The sequence below is a fragment of the Eumetopias jubatus genome, unplaced genomic scaffold, assembly GCF_037043125.1.
Source record: "Eumetopias jubatus isolate StellerSeaLion01/CBP00866 unplaced genomic scaffold, mEumJub1_p1.0 scaffold_8, whole genome shotgun sequence".
NCBI classification, from domain to species: domain Eukaryota; kingdom Metazoa; phylum Chordata; class Mammalia; order Carnivora; family Otariidae; genus Eumetopias; species Eumetopias jubatus.
The window spans coordinates 43540519-43554693 of NW_028274814.1; positions in this window are offsets into that span (position 1 = coordinate 43540519).

Sequence of the window (14175 nt, forward strand, 5' to 3'; positions counted from 1 at the left end):
CAGCACAGCAACATTCACCTCAGGACCTGCGAAAGCCCACCCATGCCACCAGTGTATTTCGTGGTGGCTGTGGAATTCCATCTTCTAAAAAGAATTTTGGGTCAGATAAATTCTGAAATTAAGTTCGACATAATTAGCCTTTTGTCCCCTCTCCAATGTTTTGTACACCATTCTCACATTCACCGAGGTTGTAATGACACCAGCCTGAGGTTGGCCACTGCTGGCCTTGGGCAATATGGTGCCAGAGGCTGGTCTGTATTATCTGTTCTAGTTGCCATTCTCTCTTTTCTGGAACACAGTCTCCTTTCATCTTAGACTAATTTGTTCCAGGCCTGGAGCTCATTTGCCCATTAGGTCTTTGGCATACCAGTCTGGGATGAGTTTGATATGGTTCCTGGCCTGGAGGCAGGGGGATGAAGGAGGTGACCTCCAGAGGAATCCACAAGCCACGGGAATTATCGGTGTGTGTCTGAGTCATGTCACCACCCACCAGGCCAGAGTTTGGCACATTTTAGCATCTGGGAGCCCTTTCTCAGCAGGAGGGAGAGAGGGGAAGGAAATGAATTAAGTGTCAGCAGGGAGAATAGTGTGAGCACTGTCCTCTCTCTCCTGCAAAAGATTTATTGCATGGACAAGATAGCAGGTGTTCATTAAAATGGGTTTCTTTGTGTTTAAATCTATTATCTGGTGTTGAGAAAACATAAGTTGCCTTGAATGCAGATGCATCTTAGCCACTTAGTTGCCCTCGGAAACGATGCCAACTGGCTCAGAGTACATTCACTAGAACATAATAAAGGCAGAGACTCTCCAGGGCTTTGGGGATGTGACGCAGGGCCAGCTGTGATTAATACATGTCCTCAGAGCAGATTAAAAATGATAATTACCTCTTCCTTTAGGAAGAGACTAGGATTTGGGGAGGCAGAGGAGAGACCTGAAGAATCGGAGACACACAAATTTTGCCTTTGCTACAGTCTCTCCAGGAAATCTGGAAGGGCCAAAGTTTCTTGATAAGATTTCTACCAAGAAGCCAACGTGATAGACGCCAAAGGTTTTCCCCGTCTTGGATTTCACTTATGTCATGGAGCCAAGGCAAAGGTAGGTAGCTACATGGCTTGTTTCCTTTGGAATGAACTCAGGCAAATTCCTCCGGGTTTGTTTGTGTTGGCTGCCTGCAGGGACTTAGGAACCTCGAGGCAAGAGAGGGCAACCTGCACTCAGGGTATCTGAACAAATTCCAATGATGATTGGACATTGCCAAAGGGGAGTTTTGGGGGGGGTGGAGGGCAAGTGGAAATCGATGAGATTTCCAGGACTAGGCACCCAGGAATTGGTATTTTTATGCAGAGAGATTTGCAACAGCCTGGACGACTACAGAGTCCTGAGGTTCCCTTGGTGTGACAAGCAACACTCCTCTATTTACTTCCAGGATCATAGGGAGGAGCAGGGGCCCTCCAGAGGGTAGCTGGGGTGGCCTGGGAGTACACTTGGGAGCAGAATTTGGGGTGGGGAGGGGTGGGCAGTGGCTATTTATAATCTAGTAGAAAATTATTTGAATATTTTAGTCCTCAATCTGGCCTTGCTGGCATGTCCGTGAACTATCTGTGGAGAGCCAGGCGATGAGGCGTGGAAAGAGGAGCGCAGTGGCGGGGCATCGTTGCTTTCCAATGAAAGCCTCATGGCTGACCACCTTCTAAACACCTACTGCGGCGAATACTCCAGCCCCACCTTGCTCCTTACCTCCCTCTGTCCGTTCCCACCCTCCCGCCTTGCAGCAACCCACCTTTGTGGAGTGCAGACTAGGTGTCCAGGGACTGCGCCAGGCTCTGGATCCTAGAGATGATACACATGTGCTCATTTTCCTTAAGGGAAGTCAAACCCATGGGTGAGCCGTCCACACCTTTCCATGGGGTGAGTGTGCTCACACGAGGCCTGCCAGCACGCAAGTTGCAGTGTTTTTATGATAAAGGAGTGAGGAGCTGAGGATGGGAGAGAGGACCATCGGAAAAACAGCTCAGAGAAAAAGCCAGCCCTTTGGAGTGTGCAGCCTTGAGTGGGAACCAAAGGTCAGGTGTAAAACCATGGGTTTTCTGGCAGCACACCAGAAATGAGCTTTCCAGATGTAGCAAAAGCCCAGGAAAGGAACATGGGAATATGGAAGAGATGACAACAGATGGGTTTGGCCAAAGTAGTTTATATAATTAAATAATGGGGGAAAAGCCTGGAGAAAAAACTGATGGCAGCATGGCCTCTAACAAAGACCTGGGTTTTACTTGTACCTCATGAGTGTATTCGCTAAGTGTCCTTAAGTGAATCAGAGAGTGTCTCAGAGCACCAGGTGCTTATCCATAAAATGGGATTATTGTTCCAGGTCTTTGTGAGCATTACAAATGACTCTGATGTGCCTGGTCCAACATAGTCCTAATGAGTGGTTGTTACATATCTACATATCCATCCCCTTTCCGATCCCAGACCCACAATGTGTGTGTAATTCCCCTTGCAGAAGTGTTTGTTGAAGGAGTTGGCCAGACACTAAGCCTCGGTGCAGTGGGCGTGACTGCAGTGGACCAGGAGTCTCCTGACCTGCCCTAAGAAGCGTCGTGGAAGGGCACGCATGCCCAGGGATGAGGGACCAGGCAGATGTGAGCTTGCAGGAGGATCGCTGGGCATGAGAACCTCAGCCCAGTGAGGATGGCATAGGTGAGGAGAAAGGTCAGTCCAGGGCCGGGCACCCTGTGCAATCACAGCTGGTGTGGAGGGTTAGGCAGCAGGGAGCCACAGCCTGTCTGGAGCACTGCTCCTGCTCAAACGGTAGGGATTGAGTAACTTGAGGAATCCAGTTAGATATTCAGTGGACCTATGCAGCCTCTGTTGTAGTGATTAAAGGAATTGGTAAACCTCGTGTTGTCTATTACTTGGCACACTCTGCGTATACTTTCTGATCCCTCTCTACTTTAACTCCCTTATATATATAATAGAGGTTTTAAATCTCTTTCCAAACTGGGTAATCTAGGGGCACCTAGGTGGCTCAGTCAGTGAAGTGTCTGACTCTTGATTTCGGCTCAGGTCATGATCTCAGAGTCATGAGATAGAGCCCCAAGTAGGGCTCCATGCTGAGCCAGCAAACTGCTTACGATTCTCTCTTTTCCTCTCCCTCTGCCCCTCCCTAACCCCTGCTCTCTCTCTCAAAAAAAAAGAAAAGAAAAGAAAAAAGTGGGTAATCTATAAAGAAACAGACATATCTTCTGTTTTTAAAAATCTCTTTGCCAGTGAGACATGCTTTTATCTGACCCCTTGCTTTCCAAACAACATCCCACTGCCCACATGCCCCACCTATAAGGGATAAAGAAATGGCTACATAATATCTTTCCAATATAAATTCTCATGTGAGGGAGTGCTCTTCAATGGGCATCTGAGTCTCCATTTCTGCCCTTACTGAAAATGGATTTGAGGCTGCAGACTTTCACTGATAGAAGATACTTTTCAGAAAGCCTATTTATTCTTGGTTGCCAGTTCTCTGAAGGTCCTTTGGCGTTTTTCTGACTTGTGATCCTGGAAGATAATTGCCGCCATGCAGCATCCCGAACAGGCAATAGTATAACCAGAGTCGTTATCTTGGATTCTAGATGAGCCGTGATGCTATGAAGTATTCATCCAAAGATCAGTAGAAAAGCGAGTTTTCTTCTGAGGGGATTTCAGTCTTGATGATGAAGCATTTCAATCCAGAAGTCTACCCTGCTCCCACAATAAACTCTCTTTCCTTTGGTAGACATTTATAAAGACCACTCAAGGAAACCACGGAAACCATGAAAAATTAGTTTAGATTAATGCATTTTCTGAAAATCATGGTCTAGTGACTGAAGCTTATACTTGGGTATCACTTGATATGTTTTTAATGGAGTTGGTGCAATGCTTTTAAAAAACCACGACATACTTACTCGACGTCAAAGCAAGGCATTTGTTTTAAAAGCCAAGGCACGTTAACAGAAGTCGGGAGGAAAGACAGTAATTCTAGTAAATGTTGGGCAGTGACATTGCCTTTGAGGTCTTCCTCAATAGTTTACTCATCTGGAAACCCAGCCCGAAATGGAGTTTAGCAAACGTGCTGATGTCAAGAATGCTAACCAGGCACTGCCGGGTACCCTGCAGAGATCATTCCAGCACGCAAGGACTCCATTTCCTGGCAACTGTGCCGCCCTCTTGGAACGGCCACACCTGGACTTTAGACTTACTGTTGGCCACAACAGTTTCTAGCAGTGGATCTGATAGTGGGCATACATTTGTCTTAGCCATTGATGATAATGTTTGTCTTCTTAGAAATGTATGTGTTTGCTCTAATACCACTCCTTCATATTGATCTCATGCTCGGCGACATACCAAGGACAACCCTGAGAAGGAGGCAGCGCAGGTATCTTCTCCTTGCTCCAGAGAGAGCAAGAGCTCAGGGAAGTTGGAGCTTGCCCGACTAGGAGAGTGGGCACTAGAACAAGGTCCAGCTCCAAAACAGAGTGCATTTTCCAGTAAGTCCATTGTCTCAGCATCATTTGAGATGCTGTCCCCACAAAGCTTTACCCACACACAGCTGAGCAATGTGCCTTCTCGCTTTTCTCCAATGAATGGTTATGAACAGAGGTTCTGGGAGGAGGCAGACTGCAGTTCACTCCAGCTCGGCCACTTTCTCGCTTTGGACTCTTGAACAGAGGCAGAGCTTCTCTGAACCTCAAGTTCTGCATCTGTGTGTGACAGAGCGTCCGAATCCCCTGCCATGGGCCCCCACACCATCTCTGCCAGGTCAGACTGAAGGATCTAGATTCAGTGAAGGCTGACACAAAGATTTCCTTCTGTGTAACAAAGGATTCCCCAGAGTGGAAGAAGACCTTGAGCTTCTGTGGCCTTAGAGAGGCAAACCCCTAGGCTCAGCTTGGTCCAGAGTGAAGATTTTTCTCGCCACTCTGAAATCCCCAACAGAAAACCCCAACTGGCATTTATCAGAGTGGATCAGTGTGGCAAGGAAGACCCCAGGGCCTCAGAGGGGAGGTCCCTGTGGGGAAGGGGTGTCCAGGCTGGTGAACCTGACTTAATACAAAGATCTGGTGGTTCCTGGGGAAGAGCTGAACCTAGTACATAGGCAGCGAGGCTGGGAACCCTTGGGGACCCAGCCCCTCGGGCACAACGAGGCCATATATTGGAACTCAAGTGTGAGGCATGACTTTGTTATGATCAGAAATCTTGTTCAGCCAGGGTGCCGATATGGGATGGCAAATGTCCCCAATGGTGCCCTGCGTAGCATTAGCCAAAGAGGATGGAATACTCCCCTGCCATTTCTTTAAGGGGCCCCCCAAAACCCTCTTGGGGTGGGGTATGCCCTGGAAACTTGGAGGAATCAAAGGTAGGAGATATCCCTGGCCTCTCGCTCCAGCTTTGTTCAAAAGGTTGTGGGCACTCAAGTGATTAATAGGAAAAAGAGGGGCATGCAATGTGAGTCGGTGGCGTGGCCCCTCTGGTCAAAACGGGGCAGAGAAATGCTTCACACAAGGTTGTGAGGATTCGGTGAGGTGATGAGTGGACAGTTCTTGGTACAGCAACTGGCTCCTAGGGGTTGTCATTGCTGTCACTACTATGATGTCACTCCAAGGGCCTCAGGCAGAGCACCCAGAGCCAGTGGGCTTCTGAGGGAGGTGTCCTGATGTCGAAGAAACACAGGCTGGAGCCTGCACCCTGGGGTGGAAGTCCTCGTATCTTCGGTTCCATTGACAATGAAAATGGGGCCAATGAGAAGAGGTACCTTTCCAGGGAAGCTCCTCCCACAGAAGCCCAGGATATATGGAAAGTGGAGGCAAAACAACCTTTGAAATGTATGGAAAAGTTTTTCCTATCTTGGAGCTTATATATGAAGGAAACTGGAGAGAAGCTTTCCCAAATTTGACATTAATCTTAACAGTTAGATGCAATCACCAACAACAAGCTGTGGAACTGGAAGAGACTTTCTAAGTTACTATTTTCCATCAGAAATAAAAAGCACGGTCCGAGGCACTTCAGGAGCCACGGGTTTTGGTGCAGACATGGACAAGTTCAAGAACCACACCATGCACAACCTCATGAAAATGGCACAGGAATGGCATCAGGAAACCCCATCACAAAGACATGCATCTCTTAACGGGGAGGAGTCCAAGTTCCTGAGGAACACACGCTTCGCCAAGAAGAATGAGATGCAGGCCAGCAATGCCAAGATCATGAGTGCACGTGCCGAAGCTATCAAGGCCCTCGTCAAGCCCAAGAAGGTCAAGCCCAAGCTCCCAAAGGTGCCCAGACCCCACAAAGGCTCCAGTGTAGAAGCTTCTGACAGCGTGAGGACGGAAGGACTGCTGTGACCCCTGGGCTTCTCTCTGCATGGGGCCGGTGTCCTGTGCTCTTGGTACAGATAAACCTGTGGCAGGATTGGCCAAAAACAAACACACAGAAAAGAAATATAAAGCAAATGTTGATCAACTTGGCTAGGGGAAAGAATGAATTACCTTTCTCTTTCCTAATTGAAAACATTGTTATGGAAAGCAATCCAAGAGCCCAAGACTAAAGCCATGGAGGGGGCAGTATTGTAATATAAAGGTGAGTGAGTCAGTTCATTAATAAAAAATAAAACTGTTAAGGATTTCGTGACGTTTCCAGTTCAGCTTAAAATTTGTATTTGGAGCTTTTCATGCTAAATATTCACTGTGTATCTGATTTTATTTTATAATTTGGAGTACTTTTTCTTAAAGAGGCTTCCTTAAAGTGTAGAAGCTTCTGGACCCACCAAGCCAGTATCTGCCCATGTAAATAATACCACCTATTTTTGACATCATGATAGTGAAAAGCTCTCTACATATGCTGCCCATCGACCCGGAGAGGAGCTTCAGGGGGCTTTCTGGAAGGAGGTGGGAGCCACTGAGAAGACAGATACAGAGAAAAAAACCTTGCCCTGTGACAAGACAGTGAGCAATCAGAAAAGACAGGTGGAGTCAGTACAGTGAAGACAGAGGTTGGCAGCTAAGAAAACCAAATTTGAAGTTTTGAAGGCTGATCCTGAGAAAAGTTTCCAAGTAGAGTAGGAATGCAGCCCCCAGAAAAGGGTTGAAGAGGCCTGTTTTCGGGGCCTCATCTGTTTCTCAACTAGCAGCCTCCCTCAGACCAAGCAGATGTGGTTCTTGATAGAAGTTGACACATACTCTCTGAAGAATTAGATGCAAGCCAACCAGAGTCCATCATGCTGGGAGAAAACTCAGAGCAGGTTATGATGTGGGATCCATGTCAAAAGTCGGCCTCCTTCCCTTAGGGCCTATGGCTTCATTCCCCTAATTGAGGAAGACATCTTGGCTTGGAAGCCTCAGTCCTCAGCTTCTTGCTCTGTTAGACAGACAGGAAGTGAGACAAAGGTGGGGCAATAAAACATGAAGGTTCCTGAACTCATATGTAGAGCTGTCTGTTTGAATTTCCATCTGGCTTTCACCTTGCACTTCCTTTCTGCAGATAAAGCTGCGTGCACCATGGGAGGGGCAGAAGAATAAGTGGGTTCCACCACATCTGGGCAAGAGTCCTGAGGAGATGTCTGTCTTCTAGCATGGTTCGGGAGGGCTCCTGGGGGCGCTGCCATTCCCTGCTGTTCAGAACAGGGGCTGGGGGCAGGAGGCTAGCCAGATGTGCACATAAGGCCGCATTCTGAGGAAACATCTGATTGGTCTTCCAGAACTGGTGGCTAAGACTTCAAGGGCGGGTTCTACTCTCTGGCGCTCTCTGCTGTGGCTAAGCAGATCAGATACCCCTGTGGGTTGGGGCAAGAGTAGAAACTCCCGCAACCCTTCCCTGGGCTGAATTGGGTGAGGCTATCAGAGACACAGATGGCCAGGCCCTGGGGTGTGAAAGACGAGTAGAATGGCAACTTGGAAGGTAAGACTGACCATACTCTTCATGTTTGTGGGACCGTAGTTGACCTGTTGAACTGCACGTGTCCACGCAGGAATGGATGTTAGTACTTGCCCGGTCCAACCTCTTCATTTACTAGCAGGGGGATATATACAGCAGGTAAAGGTAAGGCCATTAGCAGCACAAGAAGTTCAGAAGAGTAGGGTTATGGGGGCTTAGGAGAAATCTTCACCTCTCTTCACGATTATCCATGGAGGATCTTATAAGTGAGAGCTTTGAAGCTGCTCAAATAATTTATTGAAGATTATAGATGGACTGATTCCAAGGGGAGGGGGCAGAGGAAAAAAAGAACATGGTACTCCAGGAAGGGCAAACTCCTGAATGTAGAGGATCGGGACAAGGAGACACATGCTCCCAGAAAAAAGATGGTGAACATGAAGATAAAAAACCGGAAAACCAACCCACAACTTCTACGTTTCCTTAAAGTAATCAGAACAGTTGGAATGGCTATACTGGACTCCATTCCCGCCCTGGAAGAATACCTTCCAGAGCTGAGAAAGGAGTGAATATGCAGACTGAAGGTGATCACCTCATTCCAGGCATATTAAATAAAAGAAAAGCACATCAAGACACATTCCATTGAAATGTTTGAATTCTGAGAATACCTTTTAAAATCCTATTAACAGGATTGGCAAAAGGCAACATTCAAAGGAATATCGATCAGGCTTATTCCAGAGGTTTTTCCTTGGAAAACCCTGGAATAGCATGCATTCGTTACCAGAGCCACAACACTTGGAAAGTAAGGATGGCGACCCAAGAAAGGTAAATCCAGTCATCATTCCAACAAAAGCAAATGCCCCGTGTGTCGTGTTTTGTGTCTTGGGTCAGGTTCTCTGGGAAGCAGACTGTGGGATGGGGAGCTGCGTGCCTGGCCTGCAGGGGGTTGACTGGGGAGCATGCTCCAGATGGACACCCCGGGGGGAGAGCGAGGTGAGCAGAATGTGGAGGGGGAAGAGCTGCTGCAATACGTTTCAGCCAATTGCACATGGAGCTCTGGGGCTGAGGTAGCTCTTGGAATTATCTGGAATTGAGCCAAGGCGGGCTTCATGCTCCTGCAGAGATGAGAGAAAGCGCCCGAACGAGGAGTGGCCCTGGTCTAGGCAGCCCCCTTCCACTTACCGCAGTTCTGAGAGGTGCTGCCAGCTGGGACCATCAGCAGCTGGGGGTGAGCGCCTAAGTCCTGAAGGGACCCTTTAACACCCCATTGTTAGAAAACATCTTTCCTAAAGGCATACCCTGGCCAGTTCAGGGAACACTGTGACAATATGAAAAGACAGGAGTGTTTTCCTCATTTATGTTTAACCCCAGACCCTGTTTGACTACATATTTCAAGCAACCATGGGGCAAAGACTGGTCCCTGAGTTTTCCCATCTCATTCTTATCCTGGCTTCTAGAAATGCCTTCCACAGCCTGGTGGAATCTCCTACCACAATTTACTGCCACTTAGAAAAGAACCTGGTAAGTTTCCCCCCTGTCTTTCTTAACACGGGCGAATCTCTATACAAGGCTAGAACCTTGTGCTGGGTGGCTCAGCAAACCAAAAGGCTTTCATTCCTCTCGCAGAAAAGCAAAGTTTGATGTGGCAAAATAACAACCATTTCAGAAGGAGTTAATGATGATTTTCTACATCTTTAAAATCCTCGCCGAGGCAGCCACTCTGGAGAACAAGTTTGGAGGTTCCTCAAAAAGTTAAAAATAGAGCTACCCTACAATCCAGCAATTGTGCTACTAGGGATTTACGCAAAGGATACAAAACTATAGATTTGAAGGGGCACATGTACCCCAGTGTTTATAGCAGCATTATCAACAATAGTCAAATTATGGAAAGATCCCAAATGTCCATCCACTGGTGAATGGATAAAGAAGATGTGGTGAATATATACACAATGGAATATTACTCAGCCACCAGAAAGAATGAAATCTTGCCATTTGCAACAACATGGATGGAGCTAGAGAGTATTGTGCTCAGTGAAATAGGTCAGAGGAAGACAAATACCATCTGATTTCACTCATATGTGGAATTTAAGAAAGAAAACGGATGAACATATGGGAAGGGGCAAAAAAAGAAGAGAGAGAGGGGGAAACAAACCATAAGAGACTCTTAATGACAGAGAACAAACTGAGGGTTGCCGAAGAGGATGAGGGCGGGAGGATGGGTGAAATGCATGATGGGTATTAAGGAGTGCAGTCGTACTTAGCACTGGGTGTTATATGTAAGTGATGAACCACGCAATTCTACTCCTGAAACCAATATTACACTGTATGTTAACTAAAATTTAAATAAAAATTTGAAAAGAAAAAAAGGTATATCTCCTGTAGACAGCAAAAAAAAAAAAAATTAACTTGATGGGAGGAGTCCTCTTATAATGTATACATGTATCAAATCACCATGCGGTATACTTTAAATATCTTACAATTTTATTTGTCAATTATACCTCAATAAAGCTGAAAAATGTAGGAAGGAAGGAAGGAAGGAATCCTCACTGAGAAAAAGCAGCACCATTTATTTTCCCAAGCAGGATTTTTCCAGAACAGGGCTGCTCTGAAGAGGCTGTGAGAGAGGAAAATGAGAAGGAAGTCTACCTCTTATTCCACGCTCTTTTCTTTACAATGAGCACATCAGGGAAATAGCCATTAAGGTTATTTTTTTAGATCGGCAGACCAAGATGGCAGAGGAGTAGGAGACCTGGATTTCGTCTGGTCTCAGGAATTCAGCTGAATACGGATCAAACCATTCTGAACACCTACAAACTCAACAGGAGATCGAAGAAGAGAGTAGCAACAACTCTCTGAACAGAAAAGCGACCACTTTCTGGAAGGTAGGACGTGAGGAGAAGTGAATCCAAGGCGATATTCGGGAGGATAGGTGGTGGGGGAGGGGGCCTCCGTCGGCCGCTTCTACCAAGTGATAGAGCCGTGGAGCACAAAATGGGAACTTTTAGAAGTCGGCTCTGCTGAGAGACGTCCCACCAGTGGCTAAGCGGGGGGTAGAACCCTCGCTGGGACAGTGTGGTCTCAGGACCCTTGGGGTCACAGAAAGACCCGGGGTGCCTGAGTGCGGCAGAGCTCCCAGGTATCGGAGCGGGGAAGCCAGCTGCAGAGACGGAGCCGAGGCGCGGGCTCTCAGCTCGGGGTTGCCATAAACTATGATCGGTGACAGTTGGGCCACTGCTCTCCTCCAGCAGGGACCCAACAAGCGGTAGAGCCGGGGAGACTCCCCTTCTTCCCCCGGGAGGAGCGGCTCCGGGGCACACCGCAGGGATCTGCTGGGTTTGGAGACTCCACACGGGGTCAGGTGCCAGAGATAGAAACGCTCAGTCACGGGCCAGGTGAGCACGGAGTGCGGCCGGAGACCGGGGAGACAGGAGTGACTGCTTTTCTCTGGGGACGCACTGAGGAGTGCGGTCCCAAAGTCTCGGCTCCTCCAGGGCGGAGATTGGGAGGCCACCATTTTCACTCTTGTCCTCCAAAGCTGTACGGAAAGCATGCAGGGAACAAAAGCTATGGAGAGCAAACCCGAGCAGCTTGCTTAGCCCGGACCGACAAGGGCGGGGCAATTCCACTTCAGGAAAAGACATTTGGGAACCATGGCACCAGGCCCCTCCCCCAGAAGATCAGCACGAACAGCCAGCCAAGACCAAGTTTACCGATAAAGGAGAACAGGAAAACTCCAGCGCTAGGGGAATACTGCACATAGAATTCAAGGCCTTTTTACCATGATTCATTAGTTTTTCAAAGTTAATTTTTTGTAACTGTTTTTTTTTTTGAATTTTTCTTTTTCCCTTTTTCAACCAACATCTTATCATCCCTTTTTAAAAAAAATTTTTTTATTTTCATTTTTACACTCATATTCTATCCCTTCATAGTAGTTACCCTCATTTTTGGCATATATATATATATGAGTTGTTCTCTCTTTAAAATTTTGAGATACAGTTTCTTCTAACAGATCAAAATATACCCTAAATCACTAGTGTTTGGCTTTGTTCTAGTCTCCTGCCTGATCACATTCATTCCCCCTTTTGCTTTTTTTTTAAATATTCTTCTTTCGTTTTTCAAACAACTTCTTATCAATTCCTTTTATAAAATCTTTTATAATTTTCATCTTTACAGTCATCTTCCATCGCTTCATTGTATCAACCCTTATTTTGTACATATATAAGTGTTTCTTTCTTTAAAATTTTAGGAGGCACTTTCTTCTAACAGAACAAAATACATCCAAAATCTAGTGTGTGGCACTGATCTATGCACCAGCCTGATCATATTTGATCATATTCTATTTTTCTTGTTTTGTTCTGTTTTTCTTTGCTTTTATCTTTTCCTTTTTCTTTATTTTTTTTCCTCTTTCTTTTTTCTTTCTTTCCCTTTCTTTTCCCCTGGTTTCAGGTCTTTTCTGATTTGTTTAGAGTCTATTTGCTGGGGACGTTGTCAACCTGTTAGCATTTTGTTCTCTCATTCACCTATTCTCCTCTGGACAAAATGACAAGACGAAAAAAATCACCTCAGCAAAAAGAACAAGAGGTAGTACCGTCTGCCAGGGACCTACTCAATATGGACATTAGTACGATATCAGACGTACAGTTCAGAATCATGATTTTAAAGATACTAGCTAGGCTTGAAAAAAGCATGGAAGTTATTAGAGAAACCTTCCTGGAGAAATAAAAGAACTAAAATCTAACCAAATAGAAATCAAAAAGGCTATTAATGAGGTGCAATAAAAAATGGGGGCACTAGGGCACCTGGGTGGCTCAGTTGGTTAAGCGACTGCCTTCGGCTCAGGTCATGATCCTGGAGTCCCGGGATCGAGTCCCGCATCGGGCTCCCTGCTCAGCAGGGAGTCTGCTTCTCCTTCTGACCGTCTTCCCTCTTGTGCTCTCTATCTCTCATTCTCTCTCTCTCAAATAAATAAATAAGAAATCTTTAAAAAAAATGGGGGCACTAACTGCTAGTATAAATGAGGCAGAAGAGAGAATTAGCGATATAGAAGACCAAATGATGGAAAATAAAGAAGCTGAGAAAAAGAGAGAGAAACAACTACTGGATCACAAGGGCAGAATTCGAGAGATAAGCGATACGATAAGACGAAACAACATTAGAATAATTGGGATCCCAGAAGAAGGAGAGACAGGGGCAGAAGGTATATTGGAGCAAATTATAGCAGAGAACTTCCCTAATGTGGGGAAGGAAACAGGCATCAAAATCCAGGAGGCACAGAGAACACCCTCTCAAAATCAATAAAACTAGGTCAACACCCCGACATCTAATAGTAAAACTTACAAGTCTCAGAGACAAAGAGAAAATCCTGAAAGCAGCTCGGGAGAAGAGATATGTAACCTACAATGGTAGAAATATTAGATTGGCAACAGACCTATCCACAGAGACCTGGCAGGCCAGAAAGGACTGGCAAGATATCTTCAGAGCACTAAACGAGAAAAATATGCAGCCGAGAATACTATATCCAGCTAGGCTGTCTTTGAAAATAGAAGGAGAAATAAAAAGCTTCCAGGACAAACAAAAACCAAAGGAATTTGCAAACACGAAACCAGCCCTCCAAGAAATATTGAAAGGGGTCCTCTAAGCAAAGAGAGAGCCTAAAAGCAGCATAGACCAGAAAGAACACAGACAATATACAGTAACAGTCACCTTACAGGCAATACAATGGCACTAAATTCATATCTTTCAATAGTTACCCTGAATGTAAATGGTCTAAATGCCCCAATCAAAAGACACAGGCTATCAGATTGGATTAAAAAACAAGACCCATCGATATGCTGTCTGCAAGAGACTCATTTTAGACCCAAAGACACCCCCAGATTGAAAGTGAGGGGGTGGAAAACCATTTACCATGCTAATGGACACCAAAAGAAAGCTGGGATGGCAATCCTTATATCGGACAAATTAGATTTTAAACCAAACACTGCAATAAGAGATGAGGAAAGACACTATATCCTACTTAAAGGGTCTATCCAACAAGAAGATCTAACAATTGTAAATATCTATGCCCCGAACATGGGAGCAGCCAATTATATAAGGCAATTCATAACAAAAGCGAAGAAACACATTGACAACAATACAATAATAGTGGGGGACTTTAACACCCCCCTCACTGAAATGGACAGATCATCTAAGCAAAAGATCAAGGAAATAAAGACTTTAAATGACACACTGGATCAAATGGACTTCACAGACATATTCAGAACATTCCATCCCAAAGCAACGGAA